Genomic DNA, 10856 nt, shown 5'->3' with positions numbered 1-10856 from the left:
ATGGAGCCAGAGATGATGACGTGGAGAAATGGAGCAGCTGGAGACTTTAGATCCAGAGAGGGAGAGCGACTGTGTGCTGAAGACCTGGGGGGTACAGGGGAAGGATTACATTGAGGAGATTGTAACCTTGGCAATGAGACGATATACGATAGAATGAATGTTAAACCAATGTTCTCCCATGTAAACTATCACATAATTCACAATAAAACATTAACAATATATATATTTCTAGCAATAATTTTGGAAACCATCAAAATATCCAACAAGAAGGACATTTTAAAATAAACCATGACATAAACACATATACACACACAAATTAATAATGAAGCTATGCTTATGAAGAATTTTGTAATGGAATGTAAAAGTTTAGATTATGTTCATCATGATAAGAAATTGGGTACATATGATATACCATTATGTTTTTTATAATACAGTACAGGGGAAAGATTGAATGGAAAATAACCTATATTAAAATGTTAACAGTGATTATCCTAAGGAGAGGGACAATGAGAATTTTCCCTTTTGAATGTTCCTGTAGCTTCTGCATTTTCTACAGCAAGAAAAAAATTTTATCATGTTTTTTAAAAGGACAGAAAAAAAGCAGATTAATTTAGCTTTCATCAGAGTTTTTCTAGAAGACACACTGAGGTATTAAAACTGAAGTAAACAATATTTAAACAAGTGATAAAATTGCTATATCCCAAGAGCAAATGCCCAAAGAAGTTCACTGTGTTTATATAACTGAATCATAAGGTTATTGAAAAAAATGCATCATTTATAGACTTTAACATTTTTCTATAATATCTTTATGTAATTTAAATTCAGTTAACTGAAATTCAGCTTGCCTGACCTTTTCAATTTCCAGTAAATGTGATTTAATTGTCCAATCTCTGCCCCAGACATTTTATGCTGTTGATGCTGCTGTGTGCCTTGGAGTCAGTTCCGACTCATAATGACCCTGTATAGAGTTTCTGAGACTGTGAATCTTTTAGGGAGCAGAAAGACTCATCTTGCTTCCTTGGAGCGGCTGGTGAGTTTGAACTCCCCATCTTATGGTTAGCATTCCAGTACTTATCCTGCAGTACCACCAATGCTCCTAAACATTATGTTACTGTTTTTCTCAAGTGCCCTTGAGTCATTTCCAACTCATGGAGACCCCATATGGGGTTTCCAAAGAGCTGCTGGTGGGTTTGAACTACGACCTTGTGGTTCAAACAGATGTTGCATTCCAGTGCTTATCCTACAGAGCCACACTAGGACTCCTAAACATTATATAGATATAGTTTTATAGTTGAGCTGCTAGTTTAAAGTTCAGCAGTTCAAATCCACCAGTCATTTCATGGGAGAAAGATGAGACTTTCTGCTCCTAAAAAGATTTATAATCTAGCAAACCTTATACAGGATTGCTATGAGTCAAAATTGACTAAAATGCACACAAAAACAGCATATTTAGATAAATACAATATTGTTGTTGTTATTAAATGCCATCGAGTCAGTTCTGACTCCTATGGTTTTCTAGGCTATAAAGCTTTGGGGGGGGATGCAGAAAGCCCCATCTCGAACCACAAACTTTGTGGTTCACAAACCAGTGCTTATTGTATGGCCCCACTGAGCTCCCATACACAACTTAACTAGTATGTAAATAGTACTCACAATAAATCTAAGTGGCAAATTGTCCCCAGACCCTAGTGTTAAGATTCCTGCTGTCCACACTCCAAAGTTGCACTATTACAATTAAAGTTAGGCTGCTAACCTCAAGGTCAGCAGTACAACACTATCAGCTGTTCTATGGGAGAAAAATGAGGCTTTCTGCTCCCGTAAAGATTTACAGTTTTGGAAACGTTGTAAGTTGGAACCAACTCCAAGGCACATAACCACCACTACCACCATTGCAGTTGAACAGCAATAGCATTTGCTATTGATCAAAAGAAAAGGTGGAGACAGTGGGAGGAGACCTGACTCCCCCCCAAGACTGCCTCTCCACTTGCTCAAAGCAAGGTGACTATATATTTTTATTTATTCTAATACTGGGCTTAGAGTTCTTAGGAAAAGGGGAGAATTTCCAAAACCTAGGATGATTTAAGGTGGAATGTGGGCACATTGTAGGAAGGGGGGATGAACCAAGCAAGAAACAAAGGTGTCTGGAATTCTTGGTATCACTTGTCATGGAGAGCAACCAGAGTACATGATATCCTCATTCTTGTAGTATCTTTGGCCTTGAGCTAGGGGAGTCTGTTTTCTGGAAAACAAGTTTCGGCGCCACATAATCTTTGTGATATGCAGATAAGGTGAATACTGCAATTATCTTTTCCAGCCACTAAGCTTTGTACTACTCAATACATAGCAATGATTTTTTTTTCTTAGAGCCTCCAGGCATCTTTACTGACTGCTTGAAAGCATTTGTTCTATACTTACTTTACTAAGATTGGTGAACAGAAAAATTCAGCAACTTATTCAAGGCTCAATGAAGTAGTAAATGGCTAATGTTTGAAGGTAAAACTTCAGAGTTTGATCATTGAAAGATTCACATTCCCTCTTTTGAAACTTACTGCAAAAATAATGAAAACAGTATGTTACTAGCATAAAAATCAATGGTATCGATTTAAGAGTCCACAAATAAACCCTCGAGTTTACAAAATACAATGCTGCAACCATTTTTAAATTATCTTCAGCGAAATTTTACTTGATAATGTTAAAGATGTTCTATGATTTCTGCTTTCCATTGGGTCATTTTTCTTTGAAATTGGCACAGATATGGATCTCTTCTAATCGGTTGTTCAGGTAGCTGTCTTCCACATCTCTTGGCATAGATGAGTAAGTGTCTCCAGAGCTACATCAGTTTGTTAAAACATTTCAATTTATGGAATATTTACAAATCAATAATTATCATTTGTTTTGTTTTATTAAAGCTACTATATTTCATTCAACAAAAGATGGATTTCATGGTTTAAATGGCATTTGAAATGACTATTTAAGATGGTTGGTTTGGGCAGGCAGTAGCAACAACATGAGAGGAGGGTGGTAAATGAGACACAGGGCATGTTTGTGTGAGAGTAGATTGTTCAGTTTGACTGTAATTAGTGTAAATGTAGAGAAAACCAAGGTAGCATTGTAGATAGACACTTTTGTGTGCAAGTAAAAAGACTTGCTCATGCTAAATAGACGGACTCTAAGAATGTAGAGGAACCCAGAAAAGCTGACCAAGCAGGTCTCAGAGCTGGGGGTAGGCCTGGATCAAGAAACTCTTAAGAACCTAAAAGAAAGAGTGTGGGTCTTCAACGTGGAGTTCCACCTTTCGCCTGCTTCCTTCTATATTGCTACCAGCTAGAATCTTCCGTGAAACAAATGAATTAGTAATTGACATTTTACTTTGATTTTAAGGAATTTTTATCACCCACAAAACCCAAAAAGATAACTAAATGTACTGGACCCCGAGGTCGGTTTGAATGGCAAGGTCAGTAGTTCAAACCCACCAGCCGCTCCTTAGAAGCCCTATACAGGGTCACTGTGAGTTGGAACCAACTCAATGGCATTTAACAACAAACTAAAAAGTATAGATTTAGTTTTTTCACCAGAAACTATTTTATTGTAACATTCTTAGTGCCATCAAGTCAGTCCTGACTCATAGCCGCCCTACGCACAGCAGAACAAAACACTGTCTAGTCCTGTGCTAGCCTCACAATTGTTACATTTGAACCTATTACAGCTGCCACTGTGCCAATACACCTCATTTGAGATCATCGTCTCTTTTGCTGACCCTCCACTTTACCAAGCATGATGCCCTTCTCCAGGGACTGGTCCCGCCTGATAACATGTCCAAAGTACAGAGGCAGAGTGTCACAATCCTGGCTTGAAGGAGCATTCTGGCTGTACTTCTTTCAACACAGATTTGTTTGCTTTTCTAGCAGTCCATGGTACTTTAATATACTTCTCCAACACCATAATTCAAAAGCATCTATTCTTATACAGCTTTCCGTATTCATTGTCCAACTGCGTATGAAAATACCAAGGCTTGGTTCTGATGTATCTTAGTTCTCAAACTGATATTTTTGCTCTTGAACACTTTATAGAGGTCTTGTGCCTAATGCAGTACATCTTTTGATTTCTTGACTGCTTGTTCCATGAGTATTGATGGTGGATCCTAGAAAAATGAAGTCTTTGACAACATCAAACTTTTCTCCATTTTTTTATGATGTTATTTATTGCTCCAGTTGTGAGAATTTTTGTTTTCTTTGCATTGAGGTGCAATTCATACTAAGGGCCATGGTCTTTGATCTTCTGAGTATTTTGAAGTCCTCTGGACTTCCAGCAAGCATACTGAAGGTTGTTAATGAGTCTTCCTCCTATCCTGATGTCATATTCTTCTATAATAAAGCTTCTCAGATTATTTACTCAGAATGCTTTCAGTGTAGCTTGGACTTCTTCCTTCAGTACCATTGGTTCTTGATCATATGCTACCTCTTGAAATGGTTAAACATCAGCCATCGCTTTTTGGTACAGTGACTCTGTGTATTCCTTCCATCTTTTTTGACACTTCCTGCATCATTCAATATTTCGTCCATAGAATCATTTGCTATTGCGAGTTCAAGGCTTGAATTTTTTTCTTCAGTTCTTGCCAACTTGAGAAATGTTGAATGTATTCTTCCTTTTTGGTTTTCTAACTCCAGATCTTTGTAAAATTCATTATTTACTTGTCTTCTAGAATTGCCCTTTGAAATTTTCTCTTCAGCTGTTGCTGTTGGTGTTATTCAGTGCTATTAAGTCGGTTGCAACTCATAGGGACCTTGTATAGAGTTTCCAAAGAGAAGATGGTGAGTTTGAACCACAGACCTTTTGGTTCAAACCAACCTTGTGGTCCAGTGCTTATCCTACAGCCTCGCATATGGACTCCTTTCAGCTCTTAAACCTCTTCATTTCTTCCAATAGCTTTAACTTCTCTATGCTCATGAGCAAGTTTTAAAATCTCTTCTGATATCCATTTTGTCTTTTCTTTCTTTCCTGTCTTTTTACCAACGTTTTATTTTCTTCCTATAGAATGTTCTTGATGCCATCCCACAAATCTGCTGGTCTTTGGTCATTAGTGTCTAATGCATATATCTGTTCTTGAGATGGTCTCTAAATTCTGGTGGGATATATTCAAGGTCATATTTTGGCTCTTGTGGACTTATTTTCATTTTCTTCAGGTTCAGTCTGATCTTGGATACAGCAATTGATGGTCTGTTCCACAGTCTGCCATTGGTCTTGTTTTGGCTGATGTTATTTATTGAACTTTTCCATAATCTTCACCCACAGATATAGTCAATTTGATTTATGTGTAATCTGTGTGTTAGTTTCATGTATATAGTTACTTTTTATGTTGTTTAAAAAAGATATTTGCAGTCATTGGTCTTACAAAATTCTATCATGGGTTCCCCACCACTTCTATCACCAAGGCCACATTTTCCATCCACTGATCCTTCTTCTTTGTTTCCAACCTTCACATTTCAATCACCAGTAACTATCAATGCATCTCGATTGCATGGTTGATACATTTCAGACTGAAAAATTCTTTAATATCATTATCACTGGTTTTAGTGGTTGGTGCCTAAATTTGAATAATAGTAGTATTAGCTTATCTTCCTTATTGTTGTTGTTGTTAAGAGCTGTTGAGCTGGTTAGACTCATAGCAACACTGTTTAGTTTCCAAGGAGCTACTGGTGAGTTTGAGCTGCCACCTTGAGGTTCAAACCAGCCTTGCAGTCCAGTGCTTATCCGACAGCACCACACAGCATTGTACTTTAAGATAGAACTTGAATGTTCTTTCGGATTATGAATACTACACCATTCTTTTTTCAATTTGTCCTTCCTGGCGTAGTAAATCATATATTTGTCTAATTCAAAATGGCCAATACCACTCCATTTCAGCTCACTAATACTTAGAATATCAATCTTTATGTATTCCATTTCATTTTTTGACAACTTCCAGTTTTCCTGGATTCATCCAATATCATTTCAATGCTACAGTTATTAATGGATATTTTCAGCTGTTTCTCCTCACTGTAAGTTATGTCCCATCAGAAAATGAAGGGCCTGCAAGCTTTACTTCATTACGTCATAATGGTTAACTTTACTTTGAGGAGGCAGTTCTCCCCTAATCATATTTTGAGTGCCTCCGAACCTGAGGGGTTCATCTTCCAGCACTATATCTGACAATATTCTGCAGTTATTCATAAGGTTTTCAGTGACTAAACATTCAGAAGTCACCCACTTTTCCTTTTTCTTAGTCCATCTTAATCTAGAAGTTCCTCTGAAACCTCTCCACTATGGGTGACCCTGCTAGTATTTAAAATACCAGTTGCATAGCTTGTAGCATCACAGCAACATGCACGTCACCACAGTAAGACAAACTGACAAATGAGAGGTGGAGAGGTTCTGCAACACTGTAAATTTGTCATTCTGGTTAGAAAAAGATAATAACAAACCCATTACAAGTTTCCTCCACAATACAAAAGTAGAGTGTTCTTATGGAACAGTTTATCAGCTGAAATGGCATAAAGCGAAAAATCTATTTGAATTTTTTGTTGTTTTTAAGTGCTGCCCAGTCAGTTTCAACTCATAGAGACCATATAGAGTTTCCTGGGAGCAGCTGGGAGATTTGAACCACTGGCCTTGTGGGTGCTTATCCTATAACTCCACATCAGGACTCCATTCATTTATATGGAAAACATTTTTTAGCATTCCTAGATCCCAACAATAACCCACCACATCATACCAAACAACACTAATGTACAAGTGTTCACAGATACAGTTCAAAGCTATAGCAGCTTGATGTTGAGATACTGAGCGTAGTTTCCAGGGATTGAGTTTACTACCACTACTCTTGCTGCTCTGGGTACTGTTGTTGTTGTTGTTGTTAAGGGTTCCTCATAGAGACCCTGTACAGGTTTTCTGAGGAGCGGCTCGTGAGCTTGAACTGCCAACCTGGTGGTTCAAACTGACCTTACAGTCCAGCACATTAACAGTGCAGCACCACACAGCTTTACTGCAAAACAAAGACTGAACTCTAGTCATACTGTCATCTTTTTTCGTAAAAGAAATAATTCTTTTCAGATTTCTTTCAGTTAGGGTGTTTTAGGGAAGAAAAGAGATCCCATCTTCAAAGATATAAATATCATGAAGATTCTTTATTAAGTCTTAGACAAGAGTAAACACAAGACAAAGACAAACAGAAACCACCGTGGTGAGGGGTGAAGGGAATCACAGATGGCTTGATGAGTTCCCAGGGTCCCATCTCCATGCAGTGACCTTATGTAGGGCACGGGGAACACAGCTTCCTCCTACAACCACCAGTGATGTGTCACATATGAATGTCGGGCTTACAGAAAGCAGGGAGGGAACTATTGTAAATAGGAAAGATCCTGTTTCTGACTCTGGCAATTCAGCTGTCAGAGGTGCCAGACGTACTCAGGAAAAAAATTGGCATCTGAACACTTAAACCTAGGCCCAAAGTAGAATTAAATTCTGCTAGTGGATTCCAAGCTGGACTGATAACCACAAAGTCAGCAGTTTGATTCTACCAATGACTCCCCAGATGAAAGATGAGGCTTTCTGCTCTCATAAAGATTTACAGCCTCGGAAACCTTACATAGGATCGCTATGAGTCAGAACGAACTCTACTGTGCAACCATACCACCACAGAGACTTCTGGTGTAGCCCTGTAGGATACGCACTGGACTGCTAACCACAAGGTTAGCTGTTCAAAATCACCAGTTTCTCCTTCAAAACTCTGTACAGGGTCCCTCCGAGTCAGAACCGACTTGACAGCACTTAACAATAACAAGGCATCTTCAGAGACTCCTGGTGTGGTGCTGTAGGATCAGCATTGGACTGCAAACCACAGGGTTGGCAGTTCAAACCCACCAGCTGCTCCTTGGAAAACTTATACAGGGTCACCATGAGTCGGACCTGACTCAACAGCACTTAACAACAACATGCATCTTCTGTACTCTGTGCTTGAAACAGTATGTTGAGCTCTTGATCAAAGAAGGACTAGAAAATGAAATCAGCTGCCCTGATGCTGCTTGCCCTAAAAAGGCCACCTACAGGAAAATGAGATTGAATTGGTTGTAGCTGAAATTATGCAAAGATATTAAAAGCTACAATTGGAAAAAAAGGTGCTCCTTGTTGGACATGGTGCCCCATATCCACCTGCTAGACTGTATGCCAGTTCCAGGAGATGGGATTGTAGACCTTCAGCTGGTGCTGTGCAAAGCTTGTGAGATGGAATTCTGCTCTGCCTGCAAAGCCAGGTGGCACCCTGGTCAGGGCTGCCAATATACCATGCCAATCACCTTCCTTCCAGGAGAAAACAGTTCTTCTTTCATAACAGAAGAGGACGATACACCAATCAAACGCTGCCCCAAGTGCAAAGTCTACACGGAATGTGATGAAGACTGTACCCAGGTGTGTGTAAAAACTACAGACATGCCTTCTACTGGTACTGTCTTGCGTCTCTTGGTGATGATTTCCTCTAGATACATTATGATAAAGGCCCTTGCCAGAACAAACTGGGTTATTCCAGGGTCACCTAGAAGTAGGCAAGATGCTGGAGCAAGATCCCTGCCTGACAAATCCTGCTATAGCACTGTAGGATAAGTAATGTACTGGTGGTTCAAACTTATCAGCTACTCCTTGGAAACTCTCACAATGAGTCAGAACTGATTTGCAGGCACGTCAGAGTCGTTCACAGGCAGAAAGCCTTCAGAACAGGTCCTTCATAAAAAGAAGTAGCAGAAAGTGAACTGCCTATATCCTTGTGGAATTTAATAAGAATGTGTGCTTCCTTACTTTATTTCAAGGGGTCTCATGGTGATATGGGTTGCACCTCAATGTAAAGAAAACAAAAATTCATCATGAAAAAACTGAAGTTGTCAAACACTCATGTTGCTTTGTTCCACCAACACCCATAGAAACAACAGTCAAGAAATCAACGTACCACATTAGGCAAATCTGTTGCACAAAACTTAATTGAAGTGTTCAAAAGAAAAATGTCAGTTTGAGAACTAAAGCGAGCCTGATACAAACCATGGTATTTTCAATAGCCACATATGTAAGTGAAAGTTGGACATTGGTGGCAACATGGCAGACTGGGCAGATGCATTACATGGACCCTCTACAACAAAGATACGAGACAAGACTACATGAACCCTCTACCACAGCGAAATGAGAACTTTAGAACAAAGGTTAAAGAGGTGGGTGGAGTGCTTACTGGGGCAAGAGCAGGGAAGGCCAGAGAGGGAGATTGCCTAGTAAACTTCTGGCCAGATGAGGCTTGACCATCTGTGAGCAGCTTTGGCAGTGAATGGAGACCTGGCAGAGCAGATTTGTGTGGGAAATGGAAACGGAGCGATTTCTTCTTTTCTCTACATTCCCCTGGTGATCAGAAGTGTGGCCAGCTCCCACCCTCATGCACCCCAGCACAGACCCTGCTCTCCGGTAGTTCAGAGATGTGTGGTTGGGAGCCATTTCAGTGTGAGGTGGGGACCGGTGCACTACTTTGGTGTGCCATTTTTGTGCTTGGATTCAGGTGGGCTTGGTTCTAGATCTACAAAAACCGCAGAGCTGTCAGACCAGCATTTAACAGCCACACTGCCTCTAGCTTCCCTGTGGTCCCAACAGACACTGAAACCAGCTCCATGAAGGGCCCCCATGAACTACTTCCAGATCGAGTGCCCCGAACATAGAGAACACGGAGGTCAATAGGAACTCCACTAGGGCCAGGAACTCTGCTGTCACATCCCTTCCACAACCACCTTGTGAGCTCCTTGAGTTGCAGGAGCCCACCAGAGGTTTCTCCCCTCTAGATTCAACAACTGCACTGTTTGTTTTTACAAATATGACAGCCCCACAATGCCCCAAAGAGACAACAGACAATTTTAGTTCACAAGAGAGAATGGCTCAAGCAAATGGCCAATTTGCAGAGCTATGTTTCTGAAGAAGAGAAAGTAATAGATCTAAAACTGAAAAAAAAATTCAAAAGAATGATAATTAGGTTCCCTCAAAGGACTGATAGAAAGATTGAGGAAAGCAAGGAGAACACAAGAAAAACTTGAGAAGAATTCAGGAAAACACTATAAAAACAGACAAAATAAATGCAAATTTTAATACAGAACCTGCCATTAGAAATCCGGAGGATTAATACTGAGTTCTCAAAATGACAATACATTGAAAGGGCAAAGAAGTAGATGCAAAGCAATAAAAGCCTGAATTAGTGAGCTTGAAGAGAAATCTCTCAATATTAGTATTCTCGAACAATCAGGGAAAAAAAATGAAAAAAAAATCCAAAGAAAGTCTAAAAGTTATGTTGGATACCAAGAAAAGGAACAACTTATGGGTGTTTGGAATTACAGAACAGGAAGAGAAAAGCACAGAGAAAATTGTCAAAGAGTTATTGGGAGAAAACTTCCCTAACATCAAGGAAGATGAGGAGATAAGCATACAAGAAGCTGAACAAACCTCCAAAGGATAGATCCCAAAAGAAAATCACGAAGATATATCAAAATCACAGACAAAGAAAGAACCCTGAGAGCAGCTCAGGAAAAGCAAAATTTTACCTACAAGGGACAACCTATAAGAGTAAGCTCTGATTTCTCAGCAGAAACCATACAGGCAAGAAGATAATGTAATGACATACACAAAATCTGAAAGAAAAAAAATTAGCAACCAAGAATCACATGCTCAGTAATGCTGTCCCTTAAATACAATAATGAAATTATGACATTTCCTGGTAAACAGAAATTAAAGGAATTTGTAATGATCGGACCAACTTTGCAAAAAATGTTAAAAGGTGTTCTTTGGACTCAGAACCAACAACAGCA

General features: G+C 39.4%; 1 pseudogene; it reads left to right on the top strand.

Annotated features, from left to right (window-relative positions):
* Positions 1-8570, top strand: part of LOC102826000 — a 22217-nt pseudogene extending 13647 nt beyond the window's left edge.
* Positions 8571-10856: the final 2286 nt, after the last annotated feature.

This window comes from Chrysochloris asiatica, unplaced genomic scaffold, assembly GCF_000296735.1.
Source record: "Chrysochloris asiatica unplaced genomic scaffold, ChrAsi1.0 scaffold00067, whole genome shotgun sequence".
NCBI lineage: Eukaryota > Metazoa > Chordata > Mammalia > Afrosoricida > Chrysochloridae > Chrysochloris > Chrysochloris asiatica.
This window is presented reverse-complemented; position numbering and strand designations above follow the sequence as displayed.